The sequence below is a fragment of the Rhea pennata genome, chromosome 1 (genome assembly GCF_028389875.1).
Source record: "Rhea pennata isolate bPtePen1 chromosome 1, bPtePen1.pri, whole genome shotgun sequence".
Lineage (NCBI taxonomy): Eukaryota > Metazoa > Chordata > Aves > Rheiformes > Rheidae > Rhea > Rhea pennata.
The window spans coordinates 94193453-94215801 of NC_084663.1; the positions used below are offsets into that span (position 1 = coordinate 94193453).

At 41.4% G+C, this 22349-nt stretch overlaps 1 protein-coding gene across 3 annotated transcripts in view; it reads left to right on the forward strand.

Moving 5' to 3' along the window:
* The first annotated feature begins 19695 nt into the window (after positions 1 to 19695).
* ST3GAL6 (ST3 beta-galactoside alpha-2,3-sialyltransferase 6) overlaps positions 19696 to 22349 on the forward strand; it is a 42262-nt gene continuing 39608 nt past the window's right edge. The window contains exon 1 of one of the 3 annotated variants that reach the window (XM_062595783.1): positions 19696 to 19763. The gene's annotated coding sequence lies outside the window, so the exon portion shown is untranslated. Of the gene's footprint in view, positions 19764 to 20011; positions 20029 to 22349 lie in introns of those variants that run through there. The other 2 variants (XM_062595792.1, XM_062595801.1) reach the window with 2 other exon arrangements.

A 22349-nucleotide genomic window follows, 5' to 3' on the forward strand; every position in this document is an offset into this window, starting at 1 on the left:
ATCAACTTGTGCTGACATTCAACTAAAATAACAGTGAAGAGAGCAATTCCACATAGAACTCAGGATAAGTCTCTTTTTTATCAACTGTGGTCTTTTCTGTAAGCTTAAACTATTGAAGCCAGCCCAAATTCCATTGGCCAGATGGCTGTCTTAACCTGAATTAAAGCCTCCTTGATTTGGGTGGGGTTTTTTTGAAGGGTAAGCTTAGTGTAAAAGTCAGAATGAAAGAAGTAGTCATTAGGAAAGCAGCTAATAAGATACAGAAAGCTACAGTTTTATGGGTGTGGAGACTTGAATTGGGGGTGACATGACTTTCTTGTGGTCACATCAGAGCCCCTGGCAAAGCAGGTATTGGAAGGCAAGATCTCTGGGCTGATTTCACAATTGACTTTTATATTGATATAGTCAGGAAAAAATGTATGCGTGAGAGAGAGGATGCGGCTTTCCTGTTGAATCCGTGCAACTGTTTCACAACTGGTCTGTGGCTGTGTCTGCAAGTTTTCAGATGTAGGACTCTGTTCTCCCCAAGCCCGAGGACATATACACTCTTAGGTAGATCCTAATCTTGGCTTGTGCATTGATAAATAATGTTAGGTTACATAAGAAATCTAAAGTCACATAGGAGCCTTAGTGACTGCTGAGCCAATGTGGCATAATCTAACCTCTACAATGGGAAGAGGAGGCAGCAGATAGCTATATGATTTTTAATGCCAGCAGAAAACAGGCCTTGTCCCAGCTAAAAGTTTCTACAAGTGCAAAGTGAGTTCCTTAGGTATGCAAACTGGTCTGACAAATCTGGACTCGATAATCATGGTCATCATTTGGATGATTTTTTAGTTATTATTCTATCCATTCAGAGAGCAAGCATTATTATCAAAGAAATTCTAGAGTATCTTGCATTTTTCCTCTCTTTGATTTGGTCTTCTGTCTTCTGTTTATGTACATTTTTTCTCCTCTTTATCATCCCTTCTCTTTCCTCCTTTCCTGAATCTTCTTCATTGTCTTTCTCTTCCAGCTCGCCTCAGTTCACTCCCTCCTTTCTACTTTCCTCCTGATTAGCCTTCTCATTATTGTACACCAAGCCTGTTTATTGGTGCATAATACATATGTGATCACAGCATAATAAATGGTGATAGCTGAAACAATGTGGTGCAACAGAAAAACTGTGTAGAACCATACATTTATTTTTGCTCCATGTGGGTCTATTATCATACTGTGAGGTCTCAAATAGAAAACTGCTTTAACCCAGACACATTGAACTCACCTAGTTGTCCCTCTCCTAGTTCTGCCATTATTCTGTTTTTTTATTGACACAGACAAACCGGAAGGTGCCTAGATCTGCAGGAAACATCATTAAATATTTTCATGAGTGGTTCTGCTGACATGGTACAACAAGTGCAGAACCCGTGTTAATGAAACCACACAAAAGGAGCCCCTCCCAAGCAATGTTAGGCTTAAGTAAAACAGTTTTTATGTTCTCTGTATCTTTTCATTGCACCTTGTCAAAATATTTTCCAAATGATCACTCTAATCATTTGGATTAGAGTGAACTCTAACTAGAAAAGTCCTCTAAGCAGCTGAAGAGAATCATTTTATGTGCATTTTCCAAGAAAATCCTATGTGAGGGTCCCACATAAACAGAGCTGAAAAACAGAGAGGAAGATGGTCAAAACAGTTGTATCCATTTGATCTAATAGATTTATTATTATTTAATGCAAGCACTTTTTGCAGGCTCTTGCCTAAATCAGGTCATAAATAGCTGAAGTTGATTCAGTATATTACCTGTCACTAAATCAATTTAAGACTGTCAGTTTGCCCAGGTAGTTGAGTTAACTAGATCAGTAGGTTCAGCTCAGAGTGAAGTGAGTGGCCAGACTTTTGTCTTGGCCAATTGTCCTCTTACATGGGCTGTAAGCATCATTGCTGACATTCTGAAGGTGAGGAAATGAGCATCTATAGTAAAGAAGTCATCCTTTCCCTTTTAGGCAAACAGGAAAATTCCAGAGGGCGAGGAAAAAAACAAAACAAAACAAAACAAAACAGATTTGAACAATTGTGCAGAGACAGATCTCCTCCTCAGTCTTTGGCTTCACAGACAGCTTGCTGCCTGAAGGGAAATCTCCCATTTTTGCAAAAGCAGTGTATATTTGGTACATGTTATTACACTTCATATTACCATTACAGTAGTTGAGTCTGTGCCACTGATTCAGGGGCTGGAAATCTTTCTTAAAATATAGCGTACCATCTGTGACTGTTATCACAGCCTATTTTTCTGAAATATCCTGTATTGGCACAGAATTGTAGAGAATATTATATAGATAAAATGATGTAGGTTGCTTATGTTTCAATGACCAAACACGTTCGTAGTAGCATTATAGAATACTGCAGGAATAACATCTGTAGCTGGAAGGATCCTTGTGGAAATTTCCTGCCACTGTTAACCTTGATGAAACTTTATCTTTGTAAGCAACAGTGAGAAATTTAACAGCAAAATAATAATAATTTTAAAAACTAAGAAAATTACAGCTCTAGAGGATTTCCATACCTGATGCTTAACCATGTTTTTCCAACTTATATGTGATAATTAGGTTTGGACACTAAAAGCTGTAATTTCATACTGCCCTCTAATTGGATATTATCTCAGAAAAGGATGTTTTCTCCAAGTTTTAAAACAAAGCCTACAAAACAGAAAAAAAGAGAGGCTTATGATATCAAGGGAAAATTTTATATGGTAAGAAAAATAAGGATATCCTACAGAAATATGCTACTTTTTTTCTTCCAGCAAGAAATGTTTACGAAGCGGCTCAGTGGCCCAAAGTTCCTACTCACTGACCCACAAAAGTGTTGGTGCCAGGCTTGATGGTGGCAAATCTTCAGACAGTGCTTCAGTGAAAGTCACCTTCCACATAAAAGGGAGTTAAATTAATTGTCAGTTTTCAAAATATTGATAATAAGAGACTGGAAGAATTCTAAATACGTTTTGGCAATGAGGCCTGGTTTACTTTACTGAGAGGAAGCTCCAGAGGTAGTACTTGTGTTACTTGTGCATATATACATCTTACCTCAAGATGACTATGGCTATGTCTACATTAGTGATCAGTACAGCACAATAGGAATGAATTTGCGGAGCCAAAAGTGCTGAAGACCCAGTGTCTACATTATATACTTCTTGGTGAGGTTAATTTGAACTGGCTTTCATTAGGTCCCACAGACTAAATGCCCATGAAGAACTGGAATATACTGGGGAAGCTTATAGAGCACACCTTCCAATGTAGTTCTGTCCAAAAGAAATTCAGTCCATGTGCTCTGAGACCATTCAGCATTGTGAATCCAAATGCTGAATGTCAGAGCATGTTGGGAGACTGACTGCAAAAGTCTTCACATGAGTTGAACATGAATGCTAATGCAGACATCCCTCCTCAACTGCAAACCTCTCTGAGGTAAAATCATATTTCAATATCGTCATTTTCGTTTTATCACAAGGCATATTCAACAAGGTCATCACAATATCCGTGAGAGAAATTATAGTTTGTGATTAATGGCAAAAGCTTTATTGTCTTCTCTGTCTTCCAACCCAAATGAAAGTCCAAATCAAATATTCTAAAAATATATTAAAGGCTTTATACTGCATTCACCTTTGTTCCTGCTTATTTTGTTTCATTTCTTAAAGCTTAAAAAACAACATGCTTGTAGTTTCCAGAAGCTTTCAGTGGTTTAGATGAGGTTCATAGGTTTTACTTCTTCGTACAAGTGTAATTTCAAAGCTCTCTCAGTGTATTTTTCTCTTTTGTGCTCTCTCTTTCGCATTTCTCGTTTGACTTACAGAGATTGTTACATGCATAAAAGTGTCTGCTGGCATTGCTACCAAATATGATGATAGATTGGGCTATTATCAAGGGTTTTAGGAAGTCAAGGAATACCCTGGACTTATTTATGAAAAATCACATACTTATTTGCAACTATATTGGTGAGAGCAGAAGAATATGGTTAAGTTCCACAACTACCATAAAGGGCTTGTGTGTTGACAAAGGCTGAAGCAACAGCTTTAATTGTGGAGATATTTTCACTTTCATGCATGTCTGAAACGAAGTGGAAAACTTGGTATTTATTAAATTCTGTGGTGGAAATCTTTTATGAACATTAATCAATAGTATGAACTCTGGGGTGGCTACCCTAGTGTTATAGCAGTGGCACGCCTTGATAGATACACAAATTTCCAAGACAGTATCTAATTAAATATAGTGCAGTTCTAGTACGTAAAGTGCTAAAAATTTTTGCAGGAACAGGACACACCTTCCACACCTTTAGAAAAAATTCTAAAAATCTAACTAGCATTAAAACCAGTTCAGATAAACCATTTTTGTAAACAGCCAGAGCTGGAGCCGCTGTTGCTGAAAACCTTGTACGGTGAGAAATTGCAAGCCTACTACTGACTGTCAACAGGACAGATGAATCCATCATACCAATAATGCTATCTCTTTTTAGCCTAAGTAAAGATAAAGCCTAAATGTGCTGTGAATTCAGTATCACAATCAACAACAGGAATTACCTAGCAAAGTTCAAGCAAAATAGATCCATGAAAATACACAGAGGGACTGATAACAGATCTCTACTAAAGGAATTTTGTTAAAGTTTATGTTTTTCTTCAAAGGTGCTTCAGGATTGGATACAAAAGTCTTTGAACACTCTGAAGCACTAAGCTAAGAACTGAGAGTACAGGATATAGCACCATACAGAGCTGGCTTTTCAAAAGGGCTTTCTTAGGAGCATAGGTCCTGGTAGCCTAAGAATTGGACAGAAACCAGAGACATGGGAAAAGCAAGAGTGAAAGGAGGACTGAGAAGGGAGGGAAGCTTGTTGTACATGTACTTTTCTTTTCACAGGGAGAAAAAAGAGGATACTGAACACTGAGATGCATAAAGAGAAAAACTAAGGTATAGGAATGAGCATGCTTTAGAGCAGAGCAGAAACAAGGGAGCTTAGCAAGAGGATATGAGGGATAACAGGACCACTGAAAGGGCATCCACATGGAAATAGTGCCACTCAAGATAAAATGTAGTTTACAACTCATTTATGAATAAATAAAGACATCATAGGAATAAATTGGTGCCATAGGGAGTGCAAGCGCAGCTCTTCATTTGTGGGAATGCTGGCCTAGAATAGCTCTATCAGAATTCTCTATCTGTTTTTATCTTCCACTGCTAAGAAATTTGTGGTATACCAGCTATACCTTAACCAAGATATCTGATTTAAAACAAAAAATGGCCAGTATGAAGGGAGGTGAGGGAATAGTGGGGGTATGCATGTGGTTCCCATGATTGTGCCTTGTGGTATTATTAGGGGGAGCTAAAACACAATCTAATAGATAAGCTAGATCAAGAAAAGCTTAAGACTTCTCTGGGTAGCTATAGGTGTTTTTGAAGGTGGCCACTTACTGTGTAGAAACCTTCAGAGCTTCCACTTGATGGGCAGAGGAAGAATTTTCATACCAGGACTATCAACTCAACCTTCAATTTTAATGTCAGTTTTGCCTCAGTTAGTTCCTTTAAATTTCACTGGCCATTCAGTGGTGTTGATTCATAATTTCTTGTAGATGTTACTGGGAGATCTGAGTTCAAACAGAAACACATGGGTTGAGAAGTTCATAGAATATGGGCTATGGAGTCTGCATTGCTGCAGCATCTGCTCTCTGAGGAACGGCTGTGAGAGCTGGGCCTCTTCAGCCTGGGGAAGAGAAGACTGAGGGGGGATCTTATCAATGTGTATAAGTACCTGAAGGGAGGGTGTCAAGGGGACGGGGACACCCTGTTGTCTTTTCAGTTGTCCCATGTGACAGGACAAGAGGCAACGGGTAGAAACTGAAGCACAGGAAGTTCCGCCTGAACGTGAGGGGGAATTTCTTCCCTGGGAGAGTGACAGAGCACTGGCACAGGTTGCCCAGAGAGGCTGTGGAGTCTCCTTCTCTGGAGATCTTCAAGGCCCGCCTGGATGCAGCCCTGTCTGACATGCTCTAGGTGACCCTGCTGAGCGGGGAGGTTGGGCTAGATCTCCAGAGGTCCCTTCCAACCTTACTGATTCTATTATTCTATGATATTTCTAAGGGTAGCTCAGGCAAAATCTGTTGGGTATGGAGTAGACAGAATTGATCCTGTTTTGGGATACAGAGATGAACTAAGTGACATCTTCAGATGGTTTCTCAGTCTGATTTCCTAAAGTTTTATGTATATATCTCTCTACCAAACCATAATGTCTATCCTATCTGGATCATGCCCAGAAATTGGCCTGAAACATTTCATCAGAGGAGGTGATCTCTTTTACCAACTTTCAACTCCACTAATGACTAAGTATTGGCTGGCCAGTGCACTAACACCACATTAGGGAAATAAAACTTTTTTATCGATTCATTGCTGTTCCTCCTTTTCTGAGAAGGTGGGGGAACCTAATAAGAAACAGACTAACAGCTGTTTGTGTTATGGAGATTATGTTCAGGACTTTACAGACCCTTGTCATTGCTGTTAAAAGCCAGCTGGATCAAGCAGCAGTGAACAAACTAATTTTATTTCCATTAGACATTTTTGCTTGTAGGAATTATTAGTACAACTTTACACTCATTGAGTAATTCAAGCACGGTCTATATTGTCTATATTTTGTAGCTACATAGATTAACAGTGTAGTCTATTTCCTTTTTAGATAATGAAGAGAGTTTTGTTTGAGTATGAGAAAATGCTTATTAGGTCACTCCCAGAAACATATTTCTACAATTGTTTGGCAGTTCTTCAGAATCTGAGTCTTATCTTTTCTTGACTCAAAGTTTTACTGGTGAGCTCCCTGCTAGTACTTGTCACTTCCCCACCCCAACAGATACCCAACCTTGCATGCATATGGCAAAATGTTTTTCACATTATTGCAAGTGATAAATTTGCCAAAATGTATTCGTTATTCTACAAAGAAAATTTTAGTTGTCATAGTTAGGCTTGGGTCTTTTGCTTTTTACAAGACAAAGCATTGTCAGATTTGATACTGACAATGGACCGTATTGTGCTGAGGGATAAAATACATAGTCCCAGCTCAAACAAGATAAATCATTAGATGCAGCTGAGCCTCCAGGTACACGAAAGTGTAAAAGCCAGAGGAAATTTTGTATTGTAAAATGAACAAGCTTTTTCACACTCTTATATCAGGGACATCTTTTTTTCATAGTTGATAAAGCAGTTCTGATAGTTACTAGTTCTTACTTTCAGCTAAACAAGATACTTTTTCTAAAATCTGATAGAGGTTTCTCTGCAGGTTTCACCTACACAGGACTATCAGACTCACATTTACTGACATTTGACCTGCTGGGTGTGCATTCATGATGCTTTTCTTTCTGGGCTGGATACCAATCATTGTTTATTTCTCTTTCTACATTGGCAGTTACATTTGCTGTTCATTTTTAGCAGACTTGACTACTAAGTATACTAATCAAGTGAGTGTTTACTTATTCCAGAGTGGAGCATCTTTCATCCTTAATCTTTTTTGCTTTGACAAAAAATGTTGTTTAAAGAGTATAGAATAGAACTTAAACACATACGTGAGAGTAGAACAGTTTTAGACCACAAACATACATCATGATGACTGATCCTGGATTCTTGTTTGCTTGCCCAGTATTTGAGTCAGCTTAGCTGTCTCTTTATTGCCTCTGAGGATTGTGGATAAACTTCATTTTAAAGATATCAATAGGTGAAAGAATCTGATTCAGGATCTCTGTTGAATTCTAGTTAACAGTATTTAAGTCTAAGAAATTATTTCCTCTTTTTTTTTCCTCTTGCTGTTTGGGAAAAGCTGCATTTTCTCAGTATAATCAGCTCAACAGCCAAAAATAGTGCACCTTCAACATTTTTAGCAAATTGAGACATAAAGAAGCACTAAAGAAGTATAGTAAAACAGCTGTAACAGTGGTTATACTAGATACACTTCTACAAATCTCTACATATATTTTTTCACTTAAGTTTTTATATTATTTTTCCTTTAAATCTCTTTTCTCAAGCCGAAGATAGATACATTGTGAAATGCATATTTTTTATCTGTCAGTTTTTCCATAGAAGCTTTTCTTCTTGAAACTGGCCCTGTAATATCTGCAGACACTTATTAATTACTTCTTGTTCAAACTCTGTGTTTTCCTATCTATCTTTCCAACAACATTCTGACACCTTCTCAAACGAGAGATAGGAAGAGAGAGCAGTAACTCCACATTGCAGAAGACTTTGAAACTCAATGATTTTGTTTTCATTCCAAACTGAAATAAAAGATAGTTGCTAAGTTCGGCACAGGACAGAAATCCAAAAAATGTTGGCTTGCTAATTTCAACAAATGAGGGCTGAAGACGCTTAAGACAGTGCAGGCTTCCAGTTTCAAAAATTCCTGGGTTTGCCATAGATCCTGGAGTTGGTTTGTTCCCTTTCAGCCCTTGCAGTGGGATGCCAGGGAGTGGGAGTGGCAGCCTCTGAGATTCTCTAATTTCTAGATTCTTGGGCCAAGGAATCTGAAAATCCTAGAATTCTCTTCCCAAGAGTGCTGCAGAATCTGTAGGACCTCTGATATTCCTGATTTAGAAAAAAAATGCTCAGTAAGTGCCTGAAGTCCTGAATACCAAAAGCACTCCCCAAAGACTATCTACTAAACATCTAAAGAGTTAAATGAGTAAATCAGCAAGAATGATGCATGCCTGTCTGCAACAGTGGCACAGCAGCATTGGTATAATTCTCATGTTTGTTCTACATGCTTATGACACTTTAGTATCATAGCAGTTACAAGAATATATCCATGTGCAGAATATAGACTCTTTTGTTGATTTTAGATCATCTCTCTGTCACCTGAAGATAACTATTCACTTTATAAAACAAACTGATATCTGAATTCAGCAAAAATTACGCAAGTTCTAGTGAATAACTACAGAAGTTCTAGGCAACAGTCAACCAAGATTTCATTTACATTTCCTGTGGCTATTTCCTAGAAATACAAGGCTATTTCTTTGAAGCTCATACCAAGCAGTATATTGGGAAAAGCTTACAACAGTTATTTATTTAAATAGAATTTTCTAGAAAAACTGTTAGATTTGTGTACGTTAGAGCTGATTTGAACAGATACTTCTTACAGCTGCAGATACTGTGTTGTCAAAATTGCTCTAGATCATAGGATAGCTGGCTAAACTGTCAAAACAAGGCTGTTTGTCCCAGGTAATTGAATTCTATAATTAGCTTTTCCCTCTTCCAACATGCCTGCAGGGCACAAATCAGCTCTGATTCAGTTATATTCACAGGAAAGTATGAACAGGCTTTCTGGAAAACTGAGCTTCCCAATTGCTAAAATAGAAAGAGGAAAAAAGAGAATCCTCAGGGGAAAAAAAAAAAGTTTGTTAAAATATGCAAGGAGATGTATTCTGCTCTTAGCTGTACTGATTTAAACAAATGTTGTTTCAGTAATGTGGAACTAAATCTAGATTTATATCAGAGTAATTGATGAGCAATAACTAGCTCACTTTCTGTGTTGCACTGACAACCAGGCTTCACTTGTGCTTGCCTGAGACAATAGACACTTCAACAATATTCACAGCAAGTTCTAACAACCAGCTCAAAAGCAAAAGTGATGATGCAAACATTAGCTATGCCAAGGAGATGGTAAGTTAACTGAAACTTACTAATTCTGGTCAGACTTCTGTATGAGAGAGTGAGAGTTTGTAGCCTCTTCTCAGCTGAGTCACTGTAAACAATGACCAGTTACAAAAGAAACTATTTTTGTGTGTGTTTATAGATATTCTGACTTAGCCCTTTCTTGCTTTTAAGAAAGAAAGTGAAAGAGGTGAAAGTCTCTAGGGAGTCATATGAAGTCCCTTATGTGGAGAGAATTTTACACTAATGACTTGCACCCACTTACCTATACACTTAAACAGTATGTGGAGCTAGATAAATATGCCTACTTTCTAAATCTAACATCCAGCCAAAGAAAATCAAGTGGCGAATCATGATCATATGTGTAACAAGGCTGTGAATTCTCAGTGGTATCATTATACTGAAGTCATACTGAACGTACACTAGTGAGACTAGTGAGAAGACAACTCCTAAAATAGGCACTAAAGATGTAACTTGACACTATGCACTCTGCAGAGCCTAGCACAGAGAAGGAGAGCTGCATGCTGCATCTCACTCCCTCAGTTGAAGGTGATGGCTATTAATGATATTAACAGTGGACTCACTTCTGATCCCATTGGGCTTTCCAGACTGGTAGCTCCATGGAGATTGAAATCCAGCTGGTAGTGTTTTGGATTTATCTTTTCTGCCATGCGAGCCCTTATCTAATGTCTGCAGTGACATTACTCAGGATACAGTATAGTAAACACCTGTGCTGAGGTCAGTGCAGGGGGAAGGGTGGGAGCATACTAGCTGTACTGCCTAGAAGACACCTCAGGGACTCTTAGCCTTTAACCAGTGAGAGCTGAATAGACAGGCATGGCTCCTCTGCTGGGCTAAAGCCCATTTTGCATTGCTTGTGCAGCTGAAATCGGATAAGCACTGCTGAAAATCTGGATCAAGGTAATCACCTCTTTATTCTATATCCGATGGCTGAAAACTCCTTTTTTTTCAGTAGTTTGAAATGGATCTCCATCATTTTCTTGCTTATTGGTCATAGCATAAGCATAACAGAAATATAACACAGATCCAGAGCAGTGACAAATATAGCGTGGAGGCAAAGATAGAGAGATGTCCTAAGTCCCATCCCTGAGAGTGAGAGGCCTGTGTCAGACTCCATTACTCCATTACAGTTACTCCATTTCATCAACCAACAGAAATGAGCAGGGCTTCTTGCCTACTGCTGATCCCTACTGCTGCTGCAAGAGGGATCGCCAGATCCTGGCTGTCCCCATGACTTCCTGTCATTCCCAGTCTCACCATGCTCAGGAGCTCCACAGAGTTCCATAGACACTGGTGTCATCAGGTTAAGTTCTCCCACTACCACGGGCAACTACATGTAACAGGGCATGGGGGAACTTCAAGTACCTGAAGGGCAGCTGTCTTGGTTTTTATAGGTACAAGTAAGGGAATTACTCCCAGGCTCTCATTCCTGGATGGCAGGCTTAGGTAGGCTTATCCCAAAAGGAGGAGATGGGCTAGAAGAATGCCTTCGAGGAGGGGGAGCTCTCAAAAAGGGTGAGCACAAATGAGTTCCCAAGAAAGAAGAGGCATTATCTCAGCAAGACAAAAGGCAATGGCTGCTGAACCTGGAAGATGATGTTAATGGGGTGGAGTTCTTTATGGGAATGGGTATGAAGAGCAAAATGGGTGATTTTGTGCCAGAAGAGCAGTAGCATTCGGGGAGCTTGACTGTCTAAGGCATGCCCATGCTATTTTGCACAGGGAGTTTCTTGGTCAAAAGTGTCCACAGAACATTTGCTTTTTACATCATTGTTTATGTTGTGCCACAGAGTCCTTTCTAACACCTTATAACAAACCTGAGGCCTGTGGGAAAAGGCAAAAGAGCCGCAGGATAATGTCCTACAGACAGAGGGGCGGAAAACGGAGGAAGGGCACCAATAATTTCCCAGGTCTTTGCAATGGCAAGGAGTTTATTACATTCACGGCCAGTTTGTACTCCTTTGTTTTCGTGCTAGCATTGTTTAGTCTTCTTGCACAAGACAGACTTTCCTTTCTCCTTGTAACCTTTCTCTGTATCTTCTCCAGAACTTTTTTTTTGCATGTGAGAGCCCAAATCATATACCAGATGTCACCAGAGTTCTGCAGAATTGCACGAGTACTTCCCTATCCCTAGTACATAAATAATACCTATTATCTCAGTAAGATACGTCTGTCTTTTCTGTGAATGGCTGAATTTTTGTTTACTGTTTATTTCAGTAACTTTTTTGTGCCCTATTTCATTTGACTTTTGGCAAATCTGACCTTATTCCTATGCATCTTGATCTCTGCATCAGAGCTGTCTTTGCTGACCAACACTGTTTGCTATCTAAAATCCTCTTTGTAGGGGTTTTTCATTTATTTAGGCCTAGAGTGTTTCGCAACACAATTTTTCTCTTTCTTGGAATATATATATTGGATAGTTTTTCTACATTGTATTTAGATACATTCCAAGCTACATTCACTTCAAGTATTTCAGTTCTTTGATCCAGGTATATTCACTAGTAAGTTCTCTTAATTTCATGAAGTTTGCCCTTCTGAAGGTGAAAAAAAAATAATTACCAAATTGTTTTTGTTTGTTATTCTATTTAATATAAATGAAATAAGTTGCTGAATACTCAGGTCAAAGCTATTTTTTATGACCAGCTTTTCTGAGTGTTTCCGTTACTTGCTAAGTTGGGGTTGTCTCTTTTTATCTCAGTGACTGCTGCTTGAAGTAATCTGGCAGCTATCGTATGCATTGCTAGCTGGGCCCAAGTTTATTATTAGCAAAATTTGTTTTCCAAATGATATCTGGGAAGTTAAACTTGATCATGGCACAATTCCCAGTAGTGTTTCTATAATAACATTTTGATGACAGACCTCTTCTTGCACCTTTATTTTCTAGCTGCAGACAAGAAAGGCTAAATTTCAATTAGGTGTCCAAATTAAAAACAACCCAAAACAAAATAACAAAGGCTGCAAACAGGTGGTCTGGGATGCTGGAAGCAGAGTTTCCTGTTGATGTACAATGGGGAAAAGTATGATGAATTAAATGATGATGAGTTACATGACAAATATCTTGTATTTAAATAAATTTTTGATATCATTTGGTGTTTTCCATTTCACTTGATGAAATGGTTAAATACCAAATTAAAAGGAGTGATGTACTAAGATTATAAGTGTCTTGGATATTGGCCAGCTGATAAAATTCACGTGGTCTAGCTCCTATTTGGAAAAGGAGCAGAGCAGTAAAAGAAAGATTCACTTCTCGAGTTTGCCTTGGCTGAGGAGACCCAAGACATTTTTTTTCTGCCTTAAGGTTGTGGTGTTCATCATGGAATACCATGAGTTCGGGATTCCCCTTCCCAAGCCCCCAGCCTTATCCCCTGTGGGTACATAGTGGAGTCTTCTAACCTGTTTGCAAGCGGAGACCATTTGGCCCATAGCAATAGTCCTTATCTGGCAGACTTTGTTAACTGATAATTAAGTCATGTGAAGGAATGCATTTAAAATTTTCCCAGCTGTTGTACTTACATTAAAGGTACTGAGTTCAAAGCAACTTGAAGTCTTAACTATAAGAAATATGCAAAGCATTATTCTCCTCCTTAGCTTATGTCCTTCTCTCATTGAAATCAGCCTGCTGGTTCACTTATTACAGGGCTTCCAGTGGCTTCTGTGGTACCACTCCTGACTTAGACTGGCTCACCTAACCATAGTCTACTTTATCCTGAGGTCTAGTCATGCCTGTTTGTACACTTTTCTAGCCCTGTCTCATGTCCTGTATTTCTGCATTGTGTTTTTAAGCATAGGCCCAATCTGGAGCATACCTGGAGGTAAAATCATGCATCTGTTCCCAGATTTTTAGCGGCTGCAGACTGGTAAATGAATCCAGACCTGTTCACCCTGGCCAAGGAAATAGGCCAAAAGTTTGAAGGTGAGAGCTGCAGGAGCTGCCTTGGTGTTTTTAATACTGACTTGACTTTGTGGGTGAAGCCACCAGGACACAGAACAGAAACTTGAGAGTCTGGAGGACAGAATGATAGGCTGTGCAATAGGAAATCCAAGGGAAAAACAGGGAACTATTTTTCCTAAAACACAGAGAAAAAGGAACTGGGTATTGAGCTGTGCTTAAAATGGAAAAGACTTCTCACAGGCTATCTTCTCCTTAAAACAAACAAGAATACATCAGCAGATGAGGAGCTTTGAGTGCTGGCAGGGTACTGTAGGAATTACAGAACTATCTTAAAAAAGCATGTATTCCATCTTCCCCAAAACAGTTTATGTCAGCTAGTTGGGCACATGAGGCCAAGTGGGTAGGGACCCAGAGCCACAAGCACAAGCACTTCTTGTTCTCTCTGAGCTCAGAGCCCTGCTGCATTTGGCACCAAGACTGTGATGCAGCAACAGACTGTGAGTCAGGATCTTGTGTAGCACTGCAGCCAGGCAAGTTACTCACTCCAGTGCACTCACCCCTTGCCTTCTCCCAGTTATCTGCTTGCCAGGTGCCAGAGCTGGCTTCCTGCATGACCACTGGTCCACTCTATGCCTCTGAGTTACAGAGAAGGAAGGTGTCTGCCATGACCCCTGGTCACATATACAGGACAGATGGATCTTGAGAGATCTGTCTCCTACCTCTTGCTGAGGAGGAGGCATCATCAGCTCTTGCCCTATTCTTATTGCTTTCAGTGCTGTGAAGCTTCAGTTTGGGTTAGCCTTGGAAGGACGTAAAGAGGGAGTCATGTCAGTATATTGGCTTGAGCTCTATATGACAGTGCAGTTTAATGGAAACAAAACAACAAATGGAAGGGAGGAACTTGCAATTTAACACTGCTCTTGAGCTGGTGAAAGCCACTGGCAGCCCAGAAAGTATTTGCCAAAACTTTGCCACCCCTTTCCCTTCTCCTTCCTGTTGTTTCAAGTGGGTGTGTTTTGCCCTAGTTCTTTCTCTGCATGCACCTATTGAAGCAGAATTATGTTTAGTGCCTATTGGATGATACATTTCTTGATGAGTTTTGCAGATGGTCCTCTGTGTAGATACATGCATTGAGGGCTTCATTTTGCTTGGAAAATAGTGCATCATAACACACATACTGCTTTAGATTGCATTGAATTGGGTGTCCCAGCCTTCCTGGGTTATCTCCATAATGCTTCTTGCCATTGTATGTTTTGTTTGCTTGTATCCTGCCTTCCAGATGGAGCACAGGAGTGCTGCAGAGCCCAGTGCAGCTGCAGTGGGACGGGCGAAAGCAGTCTGCCCCTTTCCAGGTAAAAGCATTCCCTATGTACTGCAAAAGCAGTCACAGCTTGAGATAGTTCTTTGGTTGTGCAGATCTTGGAAAAAGTGATGTTGAACTAGGTGGGGGTCACATGTTTTGAACCCATGGCTAGTGCTCTGAATTCTAATGGCTTGTCCTTCTGATGGTTTCCTACAGCAACTAATTGGATTTTTTCAAGTTCCTGAGGCAAGCTCTTGCAAGCCATCTACTGGCAGAGGGTCTCTGGCAGGAATACCGTGCAACCACAGATCAGTGGCTGAATAAGCCACTTCAGGATTGGCACTTACTACGACTTGTGCAGTTGGGCGCAATGGATAGCAATCCCCTAGCACCTGATATGAGGGGACTGACAGGAATGCTAAGAACTGGAATTGTGCTGAGATGGTTTTGGAGCATAGCTCTATAGCACAGATTTGGGCATGTTCTCATGTTGTGGTGCAATGGAGATTGGAACTGGACTGATGGTAGGTAGTAAAGCTAGGAAGGGAATGGAAAATGGGTGTTGTGACAGCTGATACTTCTGTAATTTCATTCATCTCCTAAAATCACTAATAAAAGTGGCAATTCATTTAATTGCAGGACCTGAGGTATAATAAACTGCATGGTACAATGTGTACACAGAGATTAGCAAAATCATCTCACTTACTGGATTGCACAGGTGGAAATCACTTTCATGGTGCTACAACTTTCTGTTCTATTTATTCTGTGTTCTCTGCAGTTTTGTTTTTCCCATATTCAACTTTTTTTCTTTCCATTCCTGCAGTTTTTCTCTTTGTCTTTCTCCTCTTTTGCAAGCAGAGATAGAGTTTGGCTGTAGCTTTTTTCTCAGTTTAGTAGTGACTCAGGAAGTACCTAGTTTCTTCTGGAACTTAAATATGACTCCATTTTATTTAGATTTATTTTAGTTATTGCTTCATATTTTAAGGTTTCTGTGGCATTTATGTTTGGTTTTGAGAGAGGTTTTTGTCTCAGGAGAGTTGATTTTGAATATAAATTGCAAAAAAAAAAAAAAAAAAAAATCTGTTGACTTTATGGTCACATGCATTTTTTCTGCTTGCAGGATCATTCGACTTCCTGCTAGTCATTCTTCTCCAAAGCATTTTTAAGGCTGTTCAGTGCTATCAAATCATTACTGATTCTGTTTGTGTGCAGCAGAATATGTTCTAGAGAACTGACTACTTTCCGCCAAATAAAATCATCAGTGATGCGGATTAGTTACTAACTTCTTGTAAGATCATTTTGAAAAAGGCTAGAAACTAAATGATACACTTTTGCACTGCACTAGTTGTTCAAACTGCCATTCGCTTTCTTGAACTTAGTCAGGCATACTTAGATAACAACAAACACACACTTCCATACCAGTGTACATCATGGATAGTTAGAGCTGCCAGAAAACCTGAACTGAAAGAACTGCAGAGGAACTAGATTATTATGTTATTTGGCCAGTGTAGTTAGAACTGGAGATTTTACAGTTTATTGCAGGTAGAGGTGGACTCAGGTATCTTAGACACAATTCTTTGTATTTATAGTAACATCTGTATATATATTAAACCAGGAGCAACTGGTCATATGTTCACAGTGCTGTTTCTCCCCAGGGACAGTGACTGCAAGTGTGAGTGCTCTGCTCTTGCTAGCGTTAGATGCCTTGTGCAAGACTCCCAGAAAACTGATGAGAACATAACTAACTGCCCCCCTGTGAAGTCAAATGACTTGCTTTAAGTCGTTACATCGTATCACATAGGAACTGGCTTCAGAGGTGTGTCAATAATTTGAGTTGGCCCCTCTGAGACAGTGGTCTGGTACTGATAACATATGCAGGTTCTTTACTCCTTTGTTTTTGAGCTTGCCCAAGAGAGATTATACTGTTACCAATACCAGAGTTAGCTAGTGTGAAATTAGCCCATGCTCATGAACTCATGCACAAAAGACGCAGCTGCAGTATACACATCCTGTCTGGAACAGAGACAGGAACTGAATCCTTTTTCTTAAGGTTTCCTGCAGTTCTCTGAAGTGAATAAAGCGGAATCCTAGTGTTTTACACTACAAAAATCTGCTACGTCCCCAAAGTCCATTCTGTATTGTAAACAAAGGAGAGGCCTTGCAAATAAAGCATGGCCAAAACAAAATAATACTGGACTACATAATTTAAGACTGTCGTGAAACGTATGTGCAAGAGTCAAGATTGAAGCAAAGTTGCATAACCAATCTTCTGGTATTTCCAAACTTCTGATTGCTTCATTGTGCAACTTTGATGATTTTTCAAATTGCTTTTGTGCATATCTAGAACAGAGAGGAGGTAACAGCAAAGAGATACAGCACCATTAAATAAACTATTTTTAGAAGGCAGATATTTTAGCTTGATATTGAGCAGCAGCTTGGCTTTGTGAAGACCAGTGTTTAAAAGGTGAAGGCCTGAGGAACCTCTTGGGAAAAGGGAGAATAAGTATCAAGGTATTTTCAGCTCACAACAGCACAAATTACTGAACTTTGGTTCCCAGCCCAGCATATTGAAAGCCTTCTCAGCTGGCTACAGAGTGGAATAGTCCCCTAAGAACTGACAAAATTTTAATCTGGGATTTTATTACTGATACATATAGGCCATATAAAACTGCTGCTAAGAACAGACTCTACTTCTGGGCATTCTCTGTACTTTCTGAGGCTGACTACAGCAGTGTAGTCACCAAAAAACATCAGAAGCTGCACTTTCAGTGAAGGACCTAGGGAAAAGATAGGAGAGTACCCTGCTCCAGTATAAGGCTAAAACCATACTACAAGCGCCCTTCATGGAAAAGTTTAGGATTATAAGCAGTTAGAATCATAACGTTTGAAATAGGAAAAGCCCATTAAATTATTAACACTCTCTCTGATTTCTTCTAGCATGATATAGCCCATTGGACAAAACATAACAGTGATGCAGCACATGATTTCAGTCAAATAGCTTTTTTGCATTATCAGTGGCAGATTTTTTTTATTAATTTTTTTTTAATGTGAATTTTCCATGCCATGCAGTTAGGTGTTGTAGTGTAAGAGGAGGTTTTCCAGGAACACTGTGGCTCTCTCCTGGGTTGTTAGTACAGGGTGCAGCTTCATTTTGTCCCTGGCAGCCGCTCTTCAAAGGGGTAATCCTTACCCTTACCTGATGGCTTGTTCACTTTCACGGGGGCTTGTTGTCGGGGGGGAGAGAAAAGGAAATCACCTTTGGAGGTACTCAGAAAATGAGAAACCTGCCCTTGAAATTGCTGCAGCAGGTTTGAGCTGGCTGGGCTTTTTCCCACCTTGCTAATTGTGACAGGTTTTCTTCAATGGCTGTTTGCGAGAGTCAGAGGCCACTGTGGAAGTGGGAGAGAAGGGCCAGCTGTGGCAGCGAGGCTGGCGGAGGGACATGGGGCCAAGCACCCCGTGAGCGAGGGAGGGGAAGGGGGGACAGTCCCTAGGGCTTCGCTGAAGCCAAAGGTGCTGAGCTGTTCAGCACCTGCGTGCAGAGAGAGCGAGCAGCATTTTAGCTTTCTGCACTTGGGCGAGAGCTGAAAGCTCTTCTCCCCTTGCAAAGATTTTATATAAATTAAGGAGGAATTGTGGCAGGCTCAACCAAGACCACATCTATATCTAACTAGACAGTAGGCTTCCTTTTACATTTTCTCTTGCAGATGGGGCACAGCTGAAACAAACCCCTCTTCCTCAGCCCTACTGTAACCAAAATGGTGCTGGAATAAGAGGCTTCAACTGCCAAGAGCCCAGCCACAGCAGCCTGAACAGCTCTGGTATGAAATGCTAGGTACCCTTATGCCCTCTTTTTTGTCTCTGCTGTTTTCATTTATTTGTTTTAAAGCTGAATATCTGTACTATAGACAACTGGTAAGTGAATGCCTCTACTGTATATACAAAGCTAGCTCCTGTAAGCTGTTGCACAGACTTAGAGGGTCTTAAGGATGGTGCCAGAACCCAACAGGAGTTGGTGCATGGAAAATACTTGTTCCTGAATTTGCTAGTGATCCTCCTGCCCTCCTACATTATTTCAAATGGAGGAAATTCCAGCTAGTTTCATGTGGGGTCTGTGTGAATTTCCGGTTTTAAAACCTACTTTGTGTAAATAAGAATGGGAGCAATCACCAACAGCGTTGCTGTTCCATGTAAATGACCACATGTTCAGAGGTAGGCTAGCTATTGCAATACAGGAGTGTGCTCTTCTCTGAAAGCATTCAAGGAATTAATCAACTTCCTCAGGGATGGAACTTGCCTGCATAAGCCTTCTTTAAAATGAATAAAATTATAATTAGTTTGAGCTGGTGAGATGAGATGGCCCAGGGCTTTCTCAGAGGTCCTTATAAACCGCCCTGTAAAATTACCGTTGCTGAGTGACATACATTTGATTACCGCTGAGGATGAGCGGCCGTACTTAGTGCTCTGGCCCTTCCAGCTCTGCGCGGTGCTGAGCAGACATGAGAGCGGCCGAAGCCCTGGTGACGTTTGGCTTATGTGTAACATTTTAATACACCTCACAAACGTAGCCAATACTTAGAACCTCCCGTGCTGAAGGAAAGGGGAGATTAAGAGATTTGCTTTCGGCTGCAGCAAGCCATGTCAGCCCTGGAGCCTGAACCGAGACAGGTCCCGGCACCGCCGGCAGAGCAGCCTCCCTCCCTGCCCCCGCCTCCCCCGCGGTAGCGTTTCCTAGAAGGATGGAAATAGCAGCCGGCAGCGCCTCCGGAGCGCCTGCACGGCCCGCCCGGCGCCCGGGAGCGCAGCGGCCGCGGGGAGCGCGCGGCGCCGGCGGCAGCAGCCCGCGCCCGCCCAGGGGCGGCTGCCCGCGAGAGCCGGCGCCGGGGGCCGGCCCGGGCCGGTGAGTTACCCGCGACCGGCTGCGAGCCGCGCCGCGCCGCGCCGCGCCGCGCCGGGGGCCGCGGTGCTGGCGGGAGCGGGCCGGGGCGGCGGGGCCGGGAGGCGGCAGCTCGCTGCCCCCGCGGGCGCCCCCGGCCCGGCGCGGCCCCGCGGCGCGGCGCGGGCGGCGGGGAGGGAGGGAGCCCCGGGGGCGGCGGCGAGGGCGAGCGGAGGCGCGGAGGCTGCCCGCAGCAGGAGGGAGGGAGGGAGAGGGAGCCGAGCAGCCCGTGAGTAAAAGTCTGAAGGAGGATATGCTTTGCTTTGCTTTTTTTTTTTTTTTTTTTTTTTTTTTCTTTTTTTTCTTTCTTTCTTTTCTTTCCCCCCTCCGCTCCGGTGTGGTAACCCCGCAGTGTTACTATGGTTACTGGCTAGGTGGGTGCCCATAAAAGACTTTTGGTGGGCACGACGAAAGGCAGGCACTGTCCCTTTGGAATACGGTAGGCCTAGTGAAAGCAGCAATGGCTTTGGGGGCAGACTGCCGTTGTGCAAATCCCTTATTTATAGTTCGGGGGAGAAACAAAACAAACCCTGGAGGTTTTGTGTTCTCTGCTTTTTAAAGGCTTTGGATTATTATTTGGCAGTGGGGTTGGTGTTTCTGTTTCAGTTATTTAAAAGTAACTGAATCCTGAACTGAACTGAAAAACTGAAACCAATCCTGCTATCCTTTTTCAAGTTAAAATTTCCAGTGAGGTGAACAGGAATTTTTCCTGATCCAAAGCTTGAACCGGAGCTTAGTAAAGCCAGCGGGGGTTGGTCTGTGTTTTTGTGAATGTTACACTCCTGTTATCCCGTTGAAACTTTATGTCTGGGTTTCTTCACTTTGATTTCCCTGTTTTTGCCCACTCTGTGTCAAGCTATTTATACATACAATATGGTTGCAAAGCAATTTAGAAAGGGTGAACTTTGCAATGGGATAGGGTTATTTTCTGCAATGTGATAATTTTGTTGTAGCTGAACTGCATGAAGGTTGCATTATTGTGCTATGTTAGACGTAAAAATATGTAATTTTAAATGTGGAGAATGTCATTGTGCCAGGCTGGTCACTCAATAATAATAAAAAAATAGTTTAGGGAGAGATTAAAGGAAGTAGGGGTGAGGCTTTTGCCCACCTGTTTCCTAACAGGAAATATCCCCATCTGATTTGGTCACCGATGTGATATTTTTATAAGTACTTTTCCTTCCTTCTGTAAGACTGCAGCAGAAATATTCTTGTTTTTCTTCCCACCTACATGAAATAAAGCTATAGATCTTTTTTCTGGCTTCATGCAAATACCTGCTTCTTCAGCATGTTTGTCTCTCCACAGAAGCTGAAGCAGAATCTGAGAAGTTACTCTTTAAACCTAACACTGCTCCTTAAAGCAACATTGTTAAAGGCAGAGAAGTCCTGTGGCCTCTCTGAGGTTCGTCCTAGCTGCAGGAGATCTCTTTTGCATGTGGGATGTAGAAATCACCCCCTGAGACCCATGAAACTCCCCATGTCCAAATTCCCCCCGCCCCCATCAAAAGCAGAAGGGAACTTCTCTGTGTGATTGATTGCCTGGCAGGGAGGCACCCAAGGGTGCAAATGCAAAGGGTGTAAGCTGGACAGCGAAAACTGAAAGGCGGCTCAACGACCCGAAGTGCATGAGTACTTGTTGTCCTCAGTCTGTGGAGAAAGAGGCGAGTTACAGCGTTAGGCTAGACAAGGTGTTTGGCAAGCTATTATTTTGATGTGTACAATGTCCTCTGCTGGATAATGGCTTTAGAAATTAAGTGCAGATGCTGCCCGGCTGAGGAGGGGAAGGCAGCAGCTGAGGTGGTGAGTGGTCTTGCTCACAATGTGGCAAGTGCTTGAGGGGCTTCTTGTTCACCTCCTTCTCAGACTATGAAAACTTACAAGCAGAGATGGTTTTAGGGGATTTGGGATGGTTGCTTGATTCTGTGGTCATTTTTGGATGGAAGATGACAGGGAGTGGGAAGATTCTTATGATGGGAAGAAGGATTTTTGTGCTTTTTTTTGGGTGCCATTAATGCTTTTCTCCCAATCAATTGGGATAAATTGTCATTGTTACTACCCGAGCACTGTATGATTAGTGTCCTTCAGTGAAGGCTTGATTCGTCCTCCTGAGACAGAATGGTAGCCATTCTCATAACCTGCTCTGTTGATTTTTGATTTTCTGTTTCTTATGTGTTGCTTTATACATTACTGGAGATTTTGATTTAAGTATTTCAGCCCAGAAGAGGCCTCAGTCAGATGGGCACCCTGAGGATATAGCTTGAGGACCACCGTGAGTCTCTTTAGGGTAATTTGCCTCAAAGGGGTCCATAAGGAGAAGCTCTGTGCTTTCCACAGTCATAAACTGAGCTGTGGCATAAGTTCTGTTTGTCTTTGCGCCTTAAGAATAAGATTATTTTACTTATAAACTTTAAAAGTTGTTTTTACTGGATGTGTGTGTGTCGTGAGATACTCTACTGTGGCTTCCTTGTCAAGTACATATTTAGAATGGGTTCAAGATCACCTGAAATACCCCTACTTATGGAAATCTATCCTTACAGGTGCTTGCCATGT